The sequence below is a fragment of the Triticum aestivum genome, chromosome 3A (assembly GCF_018294505.1).
Source record: "Triticum aestivum cultivar Chinese Spring chromosome 3A, IWGSC CS RefSeq v2.1, whole genome shotgun sequence".
In the NCBI taxonomy this organism is placed as follows: Eukaryota; Viridiplantae; Streptophyta; class Magnoliopsida; order Poales; family Poaceae; genus Triticum; species Triticum aestivum.
In genome coordinates, this window is record NC_057800.1 from 12641384 (window position 1) to 12659566 (window position 18183).

General features: G+C 45.1%; 1 long non-coding RNA gene across 1 annotated transcript; it reads right to left on the reverse strand.

The window, feature by feature from the left end:
• Window positions 1-8307: 8307 nt before the first annotated feature.
• On the reverse strand, window positions 8308-9068 carry LOC123057545 (uncharacterized). The gene is made up of 3 exons (XR_006426881.1): window positions 9006-9068; window positions 8849-8916; window positions 8308-8466 (listed from the first exon to the last, which is right to left on the reverse strand). It is a non-coding gene; the product is annotated as an uncharacterized lncRNA (long non-coding RNA).
• Between the last annotated feature and the right edge of the window lie 9115 nt (window positions 9069-18183).

The following is an 18183-nucleotide window of genomic DNA, read 5'->3' on the forward strand; positions in this document are numbered from 1 at the left end:
GCTCATAATCGTCGGATGAGGAATCATCCGAGTCATAAATGAAATTATGAAAAAAAAGAACTCGCCGCCGGAGTCCACTTGTACTTGGCGGGCAAATCGTTGAACATTCTGCAGGCGTCGTCGAAGAAGCTGGCTGGCGAAGAGCCTCGCGCCTCCCCTGGACCTAGTAAGAGGCTCTGTTAGTGTCCGGAGACGAGCGAGGTTGCCGCGCCTTGTTTGCTTCAGGTAGGGCTAGGGCGCGGGGGCGAGGTGGTGCTAGCAGCGACATCGGGGAAGCTGCAGCGAGATAATGGTGGCGGCGACGTTTGAAGGTGGTGTGCTGCGGGGGTGGGGGGTATGTGTGTGCGGGGCTGGCCTGGGCACCGGAACTGGGCGGCGACGATGACGGGGTGACGCGGCCGGGTGTGCTGGCTGTCGATGGGAGGAAAAAAGAATGGTATGTGTGCCACGGACTAGCGGGTCTGGGGAGTAGTAGGCGGGCGTCGCGCGTGTCCGTTTTGCGCCCATCGACGCAAATGAGGCCCAAATTTTAGGCTGGAATGCATCGCCCGACGGACAAAAAGCGGACGCGCGTCCATTTGGGCCGGCACGTAAGGCCGACTTTTGTGTTCGTTTCGATTCAAACGGGCACATGCAGACGAAATGGGTTGACGCGCTGAAGTTGCTCTTACAGTAAGGGCATCTTCAAAGCGGACCTCAAACTGTCTGCATTCGTCCGGACCGTGCTACGTCTTGAGCTTGCGTTGGTTTTCCCCGAAGAGGAAGGGATGATGCAGCATAGTAGCGTAAGTATTTCCCTCAGTTTTTGAGAACCAAGGTATCAATCCAGTAGGAGCCCACGCTCAAGTTCCTCGTACCTGCACAAAGCGATAGCTACTCGCAACCAACACGATTAGGGTTTGTCAAGCCCTTCACGGTCACTTAAGAGAGTGAGATCTGATAGATAGAATATTTTTGATATTTTTGATATAAAGATGCAAAGTAAAAGTAAAGGCAAAGTAAATAGCAAAACAATATAAAAGTGATGAAGATTGATATGATGAGAATAGACCCGGGGGCCATAGGTTTCACTAGTGGCTTCTCTCAAGAGCATAAGTATTCTACGGTGGGTGAACAAATTACTGTTGAGCAATTGATAGAATTGAGCATAATTATGAGAATATCTAGGCATGATCATGTATATAGGCATCACGTCCGTGACAAGTAGATCGAAACGATTCTGCATCTATTACTATTACTCCACTCATCGACCGCTATCCAGCATGCATCTAGAGTATTAAGTTACAAACAGAGTAACGCCTTAAGCAAGATGACATGATGTAGAGAGATAAATTCATACAATATGAAGTAAACCTCATCTTGTTATCCTCGATGGCAACGATACAATATGTGCCTTGCTGCCCCTTCTGTCACTGGGTAAGGACACCGCAAGATCGGACCCAAAGCTAAGCACTTCTCCCATGGCAAAAACTACCAATCTAGTTGGCCAAACCAAACAGATAATTCGAAGAGACTTGCAAAGATAATCAATCATGCATAAAAGAATTCAGAGAAGATTCAAATATTATTCATAGATAGACTTGATCATAAACCCACAATTCATCGATCTCAACAAACACACCGCAAAAAGAAGATTATATCGAATAGATCTCCACAAGAGAGGGGGGGACTTTGTATTGAGATTTAAAGAAAGAGAAGAAGCCATCTAGCTACTAACTATGGACCCGAAGGTCTGAGGTAAACTACTCACACTTCATCGGAGGGGTTAGGATGATGTAGAAGCCCTCTGTGATGACGGCCCTCTTCCGGCGAAGCTCGTTTTTGCTCTCCTAGCCAGGCCCGGTGGAGAAACTAACCAAACACGCCCGTATCATTTTTGGGGGAGCAACTACCTACACGTACAGGTCTGAAATTATGGATGTGAACTTCGTTACACTCTGCGAGATGGCAAACGTGCGAGGCGCCAATCGCTAAAGAAAGGCGAGCACTGGCTGGGATAGTATCGTTGTCGAATCATTTTTTATTCGTGGAAACCCCTTTTTTTCTTGAGAAAATCGTGGAAACCTGTTGTGTACCCATCCATGCGGGCCCAAGACCAACTGAATGGGTCCTACGTAGTGTTTTAAATATCGGGCTATGGCATATAACAGCAACCTTTAAAAATAGTTATAGCTGAGCTATAGCGACAAATTATACATGAAATCATTTAACAGCAATATACTCAAACAACTATAGCGGAGTGTGCTATAGCAGGCTATTTAAAACTATGATCCTACCTAGTTCGGCCTACCTTTGCTATTGAGGAAGATTGGAGCGATGCCATCCTTCGAAATCACTAATGAAGAAGCACTATTTATATCATCTCAAATAAAAAGCACTATTTTGGGGGGGGGGGCAGAAATAAAAGACACTATTTATAAAGGTCACTATCACCTTCTAAGTTTACAACAAGTGGCGCACTACATGTGCATCACTTGTCACAACTTGTGAGTTTTTTTTCTTTTTTTTGTTTATTCAAAATATTTTATCTCTTAAATCACGCATTCAAATCTTAAACCATTTTTATTGTTGGATTCCTCGCATCGAGATCTTCAAATCTATATCCCATGTTGATAGGATTTGACGAAGTTTTTTTCATCAAAAAAACGGACGAAAAAATCGAACCAGGAACCTGTTCACTTTTTCGAAAAAGGCACATTTATGTCTCTCGCGGAAGAAAAATCCTTGCCTCCATCAGAAGTAAATCTTTGTCTTTCGCAGAAGAGAAAAAACACGTTTTTTTCGTTTCCAAGAGGCATAACACAGTATTATAGAACTACTAAACTCAGAAAAATCATAATACCAGCCAATGCATGTATAACTGAGGGGCATGTCAATTATGGGACTGAATGTGCGGCCCCAGATCAGAAAACTGCAAACCCAAACATGCACAACACAGTATTTGGTGGTGCCACACTCTGAATTTTGAAACATGCAACTGCAGCTGAACAGGGGAGATGATAAATGGAATGCCTCTTTTCCTCACCTAATCTTGGTGAACTTTCTGATGGATCACTGCCAGATCTTGCAAGAATCCGAGAGGCACTATCCCCTTGTGGTACATCTACATCCACATTAACGTCCCAAGAACTCGTCGCCCTGGTCCCGGGCTCGATCCCTGAACATACAGATACTAACACTATTCAGATCAAATAGATGGGAAATGCAGTGAGGAATCAAGGGAACTCGGGGACCTCAAGGATGGACGATTCTTGGTTGATCCGCCCCACCTTCGGCCTCGTCGCCGGCGCGATTATTCCCCAGCACGGAGGAAACGCAGTATGATCTGCAGGGGGTCTATGATGATCGGTTACTTACAGGGGACCCGTGGCGAGAGCGGGGCGGAGAGAAGCTTGGCCATGCCGGCGCAAGCCACGAGGACGAGGAGGCACGCCGCGAGCTGTCGGAATCGGAGGGCGAGCTGCCTGGGCTCCAGCTTGCCCAGGTTCTTGGCCGCGACAATGTAGTGCAGCCTTGTCTTCCTTTCTCTCGCACTAGCGGAAGGCTTCGCCGCAATCGCTCTGCTGCCCCTGCTGTGCTGCGACGGGATGGCCATGGCTTGCCGAGCTCTGGTTCAGGGGCAGGTGGAGCGACAAGTGTGTGTGTGTGTGTGGCGCCGCGACATGTGTGGAGGTGGCACATGGTGGAAAGTGGAGTGCATATCTGGTGATACGGTGGGTGATATGATCCCATGATACCGAACCATGTTGGCCGTTGGATCTGTACTAGAGGCACAGGATTGAGCAGCACCAGTTCGCATTGGAAAGTATGCCAAAGACCCCCCTGGGTTATTCTATAATTCACGAAGGAAGTGCAATCACTCTGTTTTGTTCCCTCTTCTTCGATACGATTCGTTCCCCACCGCCGCCGCCTAGATGAAGTCAACCATGGGAAAATCCCACCGCAGCCGCCAACTATGGGACTAGTCCCACCGTCGCGGGATGTGGCGTCCCGCCACCGCCGGTTTCCATAGCCGGTGTATCTCCGCCGGCAGTTGTGCCGGTCCTAGCGGTCAAAGCTCAACCCGCATCCTTCAATTGTGGCGTTGCCTCCAATGGCACGGCGGCCGCAGACTTGCCCCACTCCAAGTTTGACCGTGGCCCGTTCCCAAGGAAATGCAACACAGATATGAGAAGTCAACCTGGTTTGTTCATTCTCTAATCTCATAGCGTTCGGGCAAAACATCTAATTTTTGGAATATAATATTGTCTTGTGAAATTTTCTCCACAACGTAGTCCTTAATGATTGTAGAAGGCTGCCATGAATGACTCTGCAAATGTCTTGGTGTATTTGGATTCACACTAGCAAAAAAAAGGTTCTAAAATATGCATATTTTGCGGTGACAATCTGCAAGTAAAAAAACAGTACCTATCTCGCAATCCTAATAGGTTGTCACTAAGCCATTGATTTACAGAACTAATGTACGTCACAAAGCTTTCTTCATTATCATGGTGCAAGTTAGTGCCATCTCAATTTTCTGTCACTCCTGCATGTAACGTGAGATGTGTGTTAGTGTTATAGCTGATTGCCAGCATAGTTAAGCTTCACTTTTTTTTATATGTTCAAGCGGTGTTACCAACTGATATCTAAATAATTTTTTGTATATTTCAGTTGCGCCAAGTAGCCCATGATGCAGTCGACGGAGAGCATTGGTCAGAGCTGATCGACTACTCCAATTGTGCTTGAAGATGATGCCAATAGCATTTCACGGTACATAAGTTGGTGCATTCAATAATTGTGCCTTGTTGTATGTACCATATCATTTGTTTTTTTTTTCTGTACCAAAATTTACCTTACAATATATATATATTTAAAATATTACATTTAACGAGGATATATAACGGAAGAAAATAGATAAGAAGAAACCTAGTGTTTGAACAAAAAAACGATGGGAACGTAGAAATTTTACCTGCATACTTGACGAAGAACGAAGAAGCAATGTCTTGTGTAGCATTATTACATATGAGAAACATGGTAGCCCTTGAATGTACTCAAAGAATATTAGAATCCTCTGGCTTGTAAGAAGATAAGACATTGTGAAACAATGGGCTGATGAAGAGCTTTCCGCTGCTAACTTTGTCAAAGGAATTTGGGATTGAAACTCCTTTCTTGTAAATAGCTTTGACTGACAGTTAAAATTACAGTTGCACCAAATCATAGCTATTATGGTGATAAAGCGGGTGCTATCATTTAATTATTTCATGGTTTGTACTAGGTCAATAACTGATTTTTTTTACATGGTCTTATAAGGTCAAGAAACATCAAAGTCGATCAAGAGAGTTAGGTGGTGTGGCATGCATGACTGTCATTTGGCATCACAGAGGTGTTTAAACATTGAATGTATTTAACGTTGGAGTATCTTTTTCTAGGAAAAGAATGTGTTGCTCTAATTCTTTATTTTGTCATGTACTCCCTCTGTCCCGAAAGGTAAGACGTTTTTTAATACGGACAACGCTACACCTACGTAAATTCTTTTACGTATCTTACGAAAAGGCTTAGGTGGAGATATTTGATTGGAAAAGAAAATGGAGGGGGCCCCACCCCCTGAAAATCAGGGGGGGCTGATTAGTTAGCGATGGAAGGCTTACGTAGCTTTTCGTAAAGCCATACGTATGTCTAGCATTTTTGTTTTAATACTATCATAGTATCAAAAAATGTGCTGGAGGGAGTAGGTATGATTTTTTGTCCACCACCGGACGGCGCACAAGTACTCATCAAGTGATCTGGAGTGAAGTTGTTCCGTCTAGCCACGTAAATCTGTGAGCTATATGGTACTGTTGTAAATATATAGTATTTTGTAAGGTCATGCTAATTCCAAGAAAAAGAATTTTATTTGTTGAAGTGGTTTTGTTTCTAGTGATTTTTGGATGCTGTGAATGAATGAATGTGCCGTGTCTTGGAAATGTATGTTCCCAGTACTTTCACGTGATCAGATAGCGCTCATGACTATTGTGTTCCCAGAATTACCAAAAAAAAAAGATATTGTATTCCCAGTGCCTTGCTACAAGTCATTCTTATACTCCCTCCGTCCAAAAATACTTGTCATGAAAATGGATAAAAGAGGATATATCTAGACGTATTTTAGTTCTAGATACATCTATTTTTATCCATTTTGATGATAAGTATTTTTGGACGGAGGGAGTTGGAGAAAGTGAGCAATGCAAACTGAAGGCAATAGATTTTCTTCTGCTTGTACTTGTCAAGAAGCTCAGTTTTTGGAAAGATTTTGAGAAAAAGGCTTTCGTCCCGATCTCTTGGTCGCATTATAGCAAGTAAATATGTCACAAAAACAAACTCTACATGGGTACTTGCAGTGTCGTCCTAATAATTTGGTGTTAGTCTGATTAATCCATGCTTATTGGTTTGATACAAACTAGATCACCTGATGTGTGCCATGAGTCCATGACCCACTAGGATGCGGTGTTCAGGACAGGAGTTACTGGCGAGAACGTGATAACTGTTGGTATCTGAAGGAGAAAAGTGTAGATCTGCTGTGATTTTGCAAGGACAGACAAGGGGCTATATGTAAATTTATCAGTGAGTTGATCATGTCCCTTCGATGCAGATCCAAAGGACTACTCAATCGTGGAGCAGGGTATCATGTGAACGACCGTATCACTGGATATTTTCCCGTGGAGAGTGGCAATAATTATGCTTGCGTTGTAGGTCATATATTAGTCGGGTACAAAGTTTACACTTACAATAACTTAAGCAACTCCCACGCGTCGACCAAACGGACACGCTTTTTATCTGTTTTGTTTCATTTGGGTTAGTTGCCTGCTCGTCGTCCAGCCTTTTTGTGTTTGGGTCGGCCGTGCACCCAACACGCGGACGCATTTTCATCCTCGCGGCCGACCTGCCGTGTTTTTTTCCGTGGCGATGTTTGAGGAGCGGATTGGGGGTCTCGAAGTAGTCCTTCCACAGTAGGAACTAGATAGGAATTGCGGCTTGCCGCACCCCACCTGCCCAGCCACATCCAACCTGGTATGCGACGTTTTTTATTTCATACGTTTATAAGATGAAATGCAATAGTGTAACGGTTCAGTATGTTACAGCAAAAGTGCAAGGTTCAGTAGGTCACGACAATTTGTTTACAATATATATTACACAAGGCAACAAAAAAGGGAATAACTATGCACAGTCTCTATAGGCAAAGTGTATAAGAACATGTGTTACACAGAATTTTATTGTCTAACATTTTTGCAGTTGCACAGGTCACATGTTACAGATAGATAAGGAGACCACATGATAGAACAAAAAAAACTAATGAGCACACAAGCCTTTGTTTTCTCCCTAACAGACTGACTGCTTTACTTGCGATGATAGCATGCAGAACTTTGTGTTTGTTGATGGTGGAACTTGCACAAGTAACTCCACACTTAGTCTGACAAAATGATGGCGGCTGTCCGACAAAATGATGGCGGCTTCCATGTATCCATGGAGCCGCCAGACATGAGAAGCACAAAGAATGAAAACAGGAGTAAATTGGAGATGTCATGAATATAAATTTGTCAAAAAGTGCAGGATCAATGCACAATATTTATCAAACTGAAACGTGCTAATTGGTTTGAAAGTACAACATTCACTTAATTTTATGTGTAAAAAAGGAGTGCTTACATGATTGGTGGATGTAAGTGTAAATGAGGCAATGTAACTACAATCATCTATGATGATGCCTTCACAACAATAAAAAATACTCAGCAAGGCCTGGAGACTCACATAAGGACATAATCTCCATTAAAACTTGATTTTCAGTAGGAAGCGCCAAAACTCAGATCAATGCATAATATAGTAATAGTGGTTCAGTGTAAAGCAACAATTTAGGGGCAAGCACAATATAGATATGATTCAATACAAAGTACTCCCTCCGTCCCAAAATAAGTGTCTCCCTGAGATTTTAAATTGGGTTAACAGGTTAAGCATCTTTTAAGTTGAATGATAGTATGATGCCAAACAGAACATGCTTGTTAGAATGCATATTGAATAATACAAACTGAATTTCAACTTGGGACCATCCGATGTTAACACATATAATATTTTTCGACTTGCAATATAACTGTACCAAACCACAAGTGTTTTTCGATTTGGATATACATGGGACCAAAAAATGTAACTAAAACTGCAACATGATATGACAACTACCACAACCAAAAAGAGAGCACGGGCATGCTCATGTTTAAATCGGAAAGAGAGAAAGAAAAAAAATTAACTGCGCCTATAACAAAGAGGGAACAGAAGAGAGGAGGGAGAGGGGTAAGGGACCTTCCATGGCGTCAGCTCTAGCCGGGGAGGGCCGGGGCAGACAGGCGAATCATGAGAAGGAGGCTCCTCTCTACCGGTGGAGAAGGAGCAGACCTCGAGAACCCTTCCTTAGTTCCTTTTACTGTCGGCGTCGTCCCGGTACAGATCAGACATAATTTAAATTCCCTTGCATAGAAATGCATCAGGTTCAATCTCCTTGAATGAGGAAAAGTACAGGTGGTACAGTACACAGCAGCCTTGATAGCCCTTGTGTAGAAAAAAAATAAAGTCTCCCATCTTCCAACAAAATATAAATTGCAACCCTACAGTTTTGACATGTGCATCGACATTAATGTTTGACTTAACCAAGTAACTAGCAGCGCTACCCTTTCGGCGCAGGTCCATTTATTTGATTTTTTGGAACAGTTTCGACACACTGCATGAATATTTCACATCACTATGCTAGTTGAATCGTGGAGTTGATGTCAATCAACATAAGTGTTATATATCAAAGTAAGTAAGCTGGCCATTAATAAAGCATGGAGCTAAAGTAGATCAAGTGGGCTACCTTAACGCCTTCTTGATTCCAACAGATCTTGTATCCATTTTGAGGCCATCAAGTAATGAATCAAACTCCTACAGTTATAGCGCAACGTCGATCATAAAAAATGTAGATGCGGGATTCTAGTAAGTGCCAAATCATGATTCTTTATAGCTGCAAGTACCTCCAGCCAGCAAGCATGCGCGCAGCCAAATCATGAATCTTTATCACCTGTACTTGCAAAATCTGTGAAACAAGGATGTTTTCAGTTAGTTGAAGCTAGATATGGCATGCAACTTGGACGACTACCACACATACCATGCATCAAAGTATGAATTAGTATGAAACTGATCATCAACTTGGTCCGATTTCTTGGAAATCCTTTGATGCATTGATCATCAACTTCGTCACCCTGGGTGAGGAATAGTTATTCTTCACCCCCTCTATTTTACCATCAATGCATCGTAATTTTACGTTTCGTAAGTTGTCTTATTTTCGACGCAAAAAAAGACCGTAAGAAAATATATAATTACCGTAAAAAATATTTTATGTTATGTAAAATTACAAACGTAAAAACATAGTCTAAAATACACATAAACTGCAAAAATTTCTTGTTTTATGACATATATTTTTATTTTCTTATGTCAAATTTTACGTAGTGAATCAATAGGAATGTAACTATTTGAATTCGAAACGTAATTTAATTATGAAATGATCGTAATATTACCTCGGGTGAAGAATAACTTATTCTGCACCCTGGGTGATGAATAGTAACACTATATATATATATATATATATATATATATATATATATATATATATATATATATATATATATATATAGATATAGATAGACACTAAGAAAAAGCAACAAGTTTTACAATTCCTTTTTCATCATCCGTGTAAAACTCAAGATGCATGCCAAAGAAGCCCAACAGCTAGCTAGTTTATACTAACAAAAATAAATCCTTGAGATGTAGGAATCAGGCTATTGAGTAGTTGGAAAATCCATGAATGATGGATCCACAAACACTCGCAAGAGATTCTTTTCCTGATGGTCTCTTCAAGAGAGATTAACTTCACATCACCAGTGACATGTAATTTGGTATGTTCAACTACGTAGTAAGTATATAAGTGATATTTTCTGTTGGAAATTTATCACTCACTGCTTCATGTAGAGTAACTTGAGTTTGCCTGAATCAAAAAGTGACTTAATGAATCATAAAGAGGAAACTAAACATCCAAACCAGTTTCGGTCAATCAGGGGATGTACATGTAGATTTGGGGGGTAGGAGGGGCAGGCGGGTAGCTCACCACGTATGTCGCTCGTAATCCCCATCACGTGCAGCCGTGCAAGAAAGGAGGCAGGGGCTGACCGTCCTTGCTCCTCTGGCCGCTCTCCATGACTACGGTCCACTCCTGGGAGAAAAGAAGCACACGCGGGGCAAGCACTTGGTGGTGGAGAAGCAGCCTGAGGTGGACCAGCCGCGGATGTGCCGCCGTGGTCGCTAGGACCTCTCTGCTGCACCTCCTGCAGACTTCTGGCAATGCCCTCGAGTCTACCGTGTCTAAGCCGACGACGCCCTCGGTAGACTCGTGTCGAGTGCTTTTTTACCCAACCTGAAAAAAGAACATACCTAGCAGTGGCCTGGTTACACATTTCGTTTGGAATGATGGGGCAACATCTATCAGCATGAAAAATTAATTATCAGCATTCTATCGTATGAAAGTAGGACCAATCAGAACATAATAAACCACATCTGAAGCTTGAAATTTTATACTTTCAAAGGAAAATTAACTCTTGGTAAAAGAGCAACACTCAATGGAGTAGGACCATTAAGCAAGCAAAACTATAGAGGCAAGCATGATGCAAAACTAAACCCCATGGTTACATAGAATGACATTTTGAATATGAATCAACTATACGTACACACTAAAATTATGCCAATTGATTCCCTCAATGATGATAACAGGATATGCACATATTTTAGAAATTAAGTAATTCCTTAATATTCAGAACATCAAATATTCAGAAACCATATAGGAATCCAATGAAAATTAAGAACTATGACCGTCACCAGAGACGCATTTTTAGGATGGTACGGAACACCGATATATTGACTCAAATTAGCATTACTACTATAAAGGATAGCCATAATTCAGGAAAAAAAACTTCAGACATCCAAATATACTTCAAAAAAAGAAACATAACATCCGTTGCGAGTGACCAGAAGAGAAAGACCGTGATATTTTAGTCGAGGAAGACCAGTTAATAAAAATGCTTGACATCTTAAGATCAATATCAGTGCAATTTGAGTAGAGCATTAGCACCTAATCAAGTAATGGCCATTTATTAGCAACACCCTCTGCACCTAGCAACTACACAGTCATCAGGCTGCACTGGATATGGCAGGATTGTCATATGGTCCAAGTATGAATACCTGATCACATAATGGGCTTTTATTAACATAGCGTAACCTAAGGAATGCATGAACTCAAGAAATAAATAAAAAACACAGAAAGCTTATTGATGCATTTCCCTTCTGGTAAAACATATCAAGAGGCAACATGAATGATTGAAAGGACCTGCAGAATTTAAATGGAAGCACACCTTGGAGGATAGTAAAGTAGTGCCAGTAAAAAAATTGTAGCTTTTCACGGATAAGGAATAAAATTCACATCTACTGGATATCAGATGGGAACAAAATGGAGGAAAATAGCATATATTTGATTAGGGGGGGGGATTCTTACTGAGCTGAAGCCTAAATAATTGCCAGCTACCACAAATGAATCAAATAACAAATTCATATTACTGGCCCGTAAGAATAGAATGGAGGAAATCAAATACCAAAATTGGATTGTTGACCTACATGCAAGAAAAAAACTGGAGGCAATCAAATAAAAAAACTGAAGTTGATTTTGATAATGTCACTAAATAAGTAACTACTGACTGAAAAGAACAAGAAGTAGAAATTACCGGTAGCAGCACTTTGCACAAGAAACCATCTCAGTCTGCACTTCGCACAAAAAAGAGAACCCCAACTACATCAAACAATTATTCTGCAATGTTAAACCATGCCCAAGCACATGCTCGATGGCTAAATTTCCAAGTAACACATACATGGCAACGAAATTCAAGAAAAATGAACTATGCTCAATATCATAGGTAAATGTTTCAATGAAAAGAAGATCCCCTGCAGGCATCTAATTATCATGGCACTGCCACTTTGCAAGAGATGGCAATTCAGTCAAGTGGCTTTCAGGCCACTTCCATTCTCAAAATATCAATGCAAGACTAAAATAGATAGCCATGTCAAGTATTCATGTGCTATATTGATACGAATATGTTCATGTACCAAGATAAATACTCAAATAGACAGATGATCTTGCACTGATACTGAAATATTTAAACCACACAAATGCCCAATAACAACCAGCCACATGAATCAGTTCAGCACTTGGCACACTTATGCAAAAGAAATTATAAGTTCTGTCCAAAGCAAGAGGGTTATGGCTGTAACCTCAACAACATCAGTAGTTGAGGTTTTAGGGGCAACTGAGGGCCATACGGTAATCTAATATCTGATTAGGACATAGAAGCAGTAAGCACATGGAAAAAATCATTACCCAAATGATGGATGCATCATATATGAGAGAGAAAGATGGTACCTTGCCTGTTAATTACAAAGGGAGAGGGGAGCATCCTCTTGCAGACCAAACAGGTGGCCAGCAACGTCCGAGCCCAACTCGTTTGTCTCCTGCAGTTCCATCGCAATAGTCAGAGAGAGAGAGAGGGAACCTGGAGCAGCGGCGCAAGTAGAAGGCCACGCCCCTCCCGGCGATGGAGGAGGAGGAGCGACGGGAGAGCACCGAATCGAGCGCATGCAGCTGATGCAGGAGGAAGAGGGACGGGGGAGCGCCGCATCGAGCGTCTGCTTCTGCTCCGCTGCGACGTCTCCATCTCCGTCTCCGGACGGATCGAGAGCCGGCGCCGCGCTCGAGCAGCACGATCCAAGGGCCGACAGTGGGTGGCGCCATCGCCAAGTGCACGCAGATGAAGATGGCGACGCCGCGGGGACGCGGACAGCGGAGCTCGATGTAGGAGGCGGCGCAGGCTGCGGCGGGTCGGGCAGGTGATGGAGCTAGGGTTAGGGAAGGGGGCGCAGCGGCGCGCGACCCAAAGCAACACGGCCGCCTCGGCAGCGCTCCCCGGAGGCGAAGGAGTCGACGGGCCGGCGGCCGGCGGAGCGAGGGGGCGGGGAAGAGAGGAAGAGCGCGAGCTATGGAAGGGGAAGGGCGGGGCCGGGGGCGGCGGCAGCTCCTCCGTGAACAGGAAGAGGGAGGAAGACAATTGGGGAGAAAACCTATGGGCACTGGGCTTTTATACCCCCATAGTGAAATTACGAAAATGCCCTCGGCGGGGGACAGGAATTACGCGCGATGGCACGAGATCTTTACAGCGGGGTGAAACTGTTCATTGCTACAGTCGCCCCTCTCCGATCCGACGGGCAAGGTCATTCCAGGGCTCGATCCGACGGTCCAAGATCCATCAAGCAACCAGATCCGACGGCCAGGAAGCCCAAATCGCTGAGGAGGCTGGAGGATGACTGGAATCCTTATTTCACGATGGCCGCTCTCTTGGTTGCCATTCAATGCCGGAGTGTGCCTTGGGATCGAGCCCTGGAACATCAGTCGCTGCCTACTAAGGTGGTCATGGACGAGCAACAGAGCAGCCACAAGCTCCTCATCATCGGATGAGGAATCATCCAAGTCACAAATGAAATTGTGGAAAAAAATACTTGTAGTCGGAGTCTATTTGTACCTTGCAGGCAAACCGTCGAACAGTTTGCAGGCGTCGTCGAAGAAGTTGGCTGGCGAAGAGCGTCGCGCCTCCCCTGGACCTGGTAAGAGGCCCTATCGGTGTCCGGCAAGCGTGGCGGCGTCAGACGAGCGAGGTTGCCGCGCTTTGTTTGCTTCAGGTAGGGCTGGGGCGCAGGGGTGAGGTGGTGCTGGCAGCGACATCGGGGAAGCTGTGGCGAGGCGATGGAGGCGGTGAGGTTTGAATGTGACGTGCTGCGTCGGAGGTATGTGGGTGTGGGGCTGGCCTGGGCATCGGAACTGGCCGGCGGCGGCGACGGGGTGGGGCGACCGGGTGTGCTGGCTGTCTATGGGAGGGAAAATGGTATGTGTGCCACCGACTAGCGGGCCAGGGGGAGTAGTAGGCGAACATCACATGCATCCGTTTCTTGTCCGTCGGGTACAAAGTTTACACTTACAGTAACTTAAGCAACTCGCACACGTTGACCAAACGGACACGCATTTTGTCCTTTTTTTGTCCATTTGAGTCGGTTGCTTGCTCGTCGTCCGGCCCTTTTGTGTTTGGGTCGGCCGTGCACCCAACGCGCGGACGCATATTCGTCTTCGCGGCCGACCTACTGTGTTTTTTTTCGTGATGAAGAGCAGGTTGGGGGTCTTGAAATAGTCCTCCCACAGTAGAAAATGGCCGCTCTCTCGGTTGCGATTCAATGCCGGAGTGTGCCTCGGGATCGAGCCCTGGAACATCGGTCGCTGCCTACTAAGATGGTCATGTACGACCAACGTACCAACTACACGCTCCTAATCGGCGGATGAGGAATCATCCGAGTCACAAATGAAATTGTGAAAAAAAAACTCATCACCAAAGGTCATTTGTACTTTGTAGGAAAACCGTTGAACAGTTTGCAGGCGTTGTCGAAGAAGCTGGCTGGCGAAGAGCCTCGCACCTCCCTTGGACTTGGTAAGAGGCCCTGTCAGTGTCCGGCAAGCGTGGCGACGTCCGACGAACGAGGTTGCGCCCTTTGTTCGCTTCAGGTAGGGCCAGGGCGCGGGGGCGAGGTGGTGCTGGCAGCGACGTCGGGGAAGCTGCGGCGAGGCGATGGTGGCGGTGACGTTTGAAGGTGGCGTGCTGCGGGGGAGGTATGTGTGTGCGGGGCTGGCCTGGGCACCGGAACTGGGCGGCGGCGGCGACGGGGTGGTGCGGCCGGGTGTGCTGGCTGTCGATGGGAGGAAAAGAATGATCTGTGTGCCACGGACTAGCGGGCCAGGGGAGTAGTATGCGGGCATCGCGCACATCCGTTTTGTGTCCATCGACACAAATGAGGCCCAAATTTTGGCCCGGAATGGATCGCTCGGCGGACAAAGAGCGGACACGCGTCCATTTGAGCCGGCACGTAGGACCAATTTTTGTGTTCGTTTCAATTCAAATGGGCACATGCAGACGAAATGGGTCAACGCGCTGGAGTTGATATTACAGTAAAGGCATCCTAGAGTAAGGGCATCTTTAAAGCGGACCTCAAACCACATCCGTCCGGATCGCGCGGTTCAAATCCAATATGAGTTTGTATTAGTCTGCCGACTGGTGCCGCACACTTTTTCCCGCAATTGAAAGCAAAGTGGGTCGCAGGAGTCCGGAGAACAACCACATAAGAATCTATGTTTGAATCACAGTCGATGGTTATCATGCCAAAAAATTGGCTGGCCCACGAACTTTCGTAGTCGTTTGGACTGGTGCCAAAAATTTGGCTCGCCCGAGACGCCCGGCACCCGCCCATGCAATTCTAGCCAAAACGCAGGCGAGCCCACGGCGAGCAAAACGTTCGCCACATTTTGGCATCGTAACTTTTCCATCTTTTCCTCCGTGGGCTCCATCACTTTTTTCTTACCTTGTGATTTTTCAAGCGTTTTGTATTATCATCTGATGCATGCAGCATGTTAGTTCTGATTGTTATGACCGTTAATTAATTAGAGCATCTCTAGCAGAGCCCTCAAACCCCTAAGCCCTTATAAATAATTGTTTTTTTACAGTTTGCAAGTAAAAAATCACGTAGACTAGAACCCCTTAACTCTCAAACCCTTCAATTTTTCTAAGGGTCCAACCCTCAAATCATCTCCCAATCCTGAAAAGTAAGGGCTGAGGAGCAAAACCTACCCCAACCCTCATTTGGCAGTTATCCTCGCGCAGGAGGGAAAAATCCTGCGCCCACGCCCGCGTCCGCCGCTGCTAGTCGCTCCCGCCGCCATCGGCCGCCCCGTCGACCTCCCGCGCGCCCGTACCCGCCTCGCCCCCAGCCGCCGGCCTCTCCTCCACCTCCTCCTGGCCGCGGCCGCGCTCGCCCCGTCCCCGGCCGTCGCCATCCGTCCCGCCGCCCCGCCGGCTTCTACTCCCGCGCGCCCGCTCGCCGCCTCCGGCTCCCGCCCGCCGCCTCCGCCTCCTGCCCCCCGGCCTCTCCTTCTCCCGCGCCCCTCCGCCTCCGCGCCCTCTGCCTCGACCCGCCGCCACCGCCCTCCGGCTCGTGCCCGCTCCCGCGCCCTCCGCCTCCGCCTCCCACCCCCCGGCCACTGCCCTCCGCCCGCGCCCGCCCCGCCCTCCGCCCTCCGCCCGTCGTGCACGAGGTGCTCGACGGTATGCCCGCAACGACAACGTCGTTCATGGGAAATATTCCGTTATAAGGGTTGGGTTTGAGGGTTCTAATCTTTGCCCCTGTTTTTCAACCCGTAAAAGTGCATAAAAAGACCATTTTTGGACCCTTAAAACGCTAGTGAGGGTTTGAGGGTTCTACTAGACATGCTCTTACTGGGCCTTGTCGTGATTAAGGATGCAGTGCAATCCGGTTTCAGTAGCAACTTCCGCCTTTCCTTTTGCGATTTTATTTAACGATGATGTATAGTTTGCATCTTGGCATTTTCCTACCAAAATATGTGCATAAATATTTTCAGGATTACAATGGTTACAAGTCGTAGTTGGTAGCAAACCAAGCAAGATGTTCATTTTGCCAAAATTTTGGGCAGCTGCAATGGGCTAGTTGGTAGCAAACCAAACATCAAGAAGCTACCAAAAATTTGGTCATGCCCACACTTTGATCATACCAATTTTTTGATGGGGCTAGTTGGGGCTCAAACCAAACACACCCTAACACCCCCGGCCTACTAAAATTCCCCTCCCTGTCTCATTCTCTTCCACTCCATCCCACTCCCCATTACTTTGCATCCGCGACCTCCCCCTCCTCCTCTGATTGCCTACTTTCAAATGCAATTTTTTATTCAAATTCAAATTTTGTTGAATTTAAAATGCAAGGATTAAATTCGGATGAAAATTATGCTCTGCATGCCTTTAAACTGCACACGATTTTCAAAAGCAAAATGTCTGTGATCAAGCATAACATCAGATACGTTTCTCAGATTACAACATGTGTGAAGAATGTCTACCCCACACACACACGATTAGCCAAGAGAGAAAAACATGTGAGATGAACAAGAGCAGAACGCACAATTCCTCCTTGTTAAATGTTTGCGATAGTCTCTTTATCATACACGCTTTGCAAGGACAAACTGTTTATGATGACATGCGCATCGTAAACGTTGGGCACAAAAGAGCGTGTGTGATAGGTCTATCACCCCACACGGGTTTTACAGATGAAGCATTTGTGACATTTTATATATCGCAAATGCTTAAAGATATAGTAAACGTATCATGTCGTGCATGCCTGTGGTTTGAGATCAATCATATGGACCTATTTTCAGGATTAATTTTGCTCTCCTAATTGTATTCTTTTACAGTAAGTTGATGCCCATATTTTGCTTGGTCAGAATCTAGACGAGACTAGCAGAGTGCTTGTGGGTTGCAACAATTCAAACAAAATTTGACGAATTTACAAACATGGAAAATAAATGACCCTGGGTTATGTATACATCATTAAAACAAAATAAATGCTAAAATCCGTTATGTTTCACTAAAGTTTATTTCTTATATCTGTTTGGACTAGCAAGATGCCCATGTATTGCAGGGAACATCAAGATGCATTTTTTTACAAAATATCTATTGTGATTGACCCATGCGGGAGTAAGCCCATGTGTTGGTAAAACCTAATGATATCTCGAGAAAGAGGAGAGATAAGGTGAGGAGGAGTGAGAAGTGGTTGTGATTGGTGGTCGGACTGAACAGAGGCATTGGGGATGGACGACGCCGGCAACGGCCATCATGCCAGATTATTTAAGAGGCTTTTTTTTAATTGCTCAACAATACGGTTGTAGGAGATAAGGATGAATGAGGGATGCCTATCTGTAAATGTGGAGAGATGCGGGTATCTTTTTGTAAAATTATCAAAATTTGCTTTCTATCCATCAAATATAAATTAGACGGTCTATATTGCAAGATGTTTGACACACTATCATCATCAACTCGGTTTTTTATAAGAATAGAGATGGGTGCAGAAGGGACGGGCTGCCGAAAAAAGAAAGGATGATTTATGCAAATGTAGAGGAGAGTGATGGGAGCCATGGGGGGTCACCCTTACATCGTTCTCCAATCTCCGGAGAAAATGACC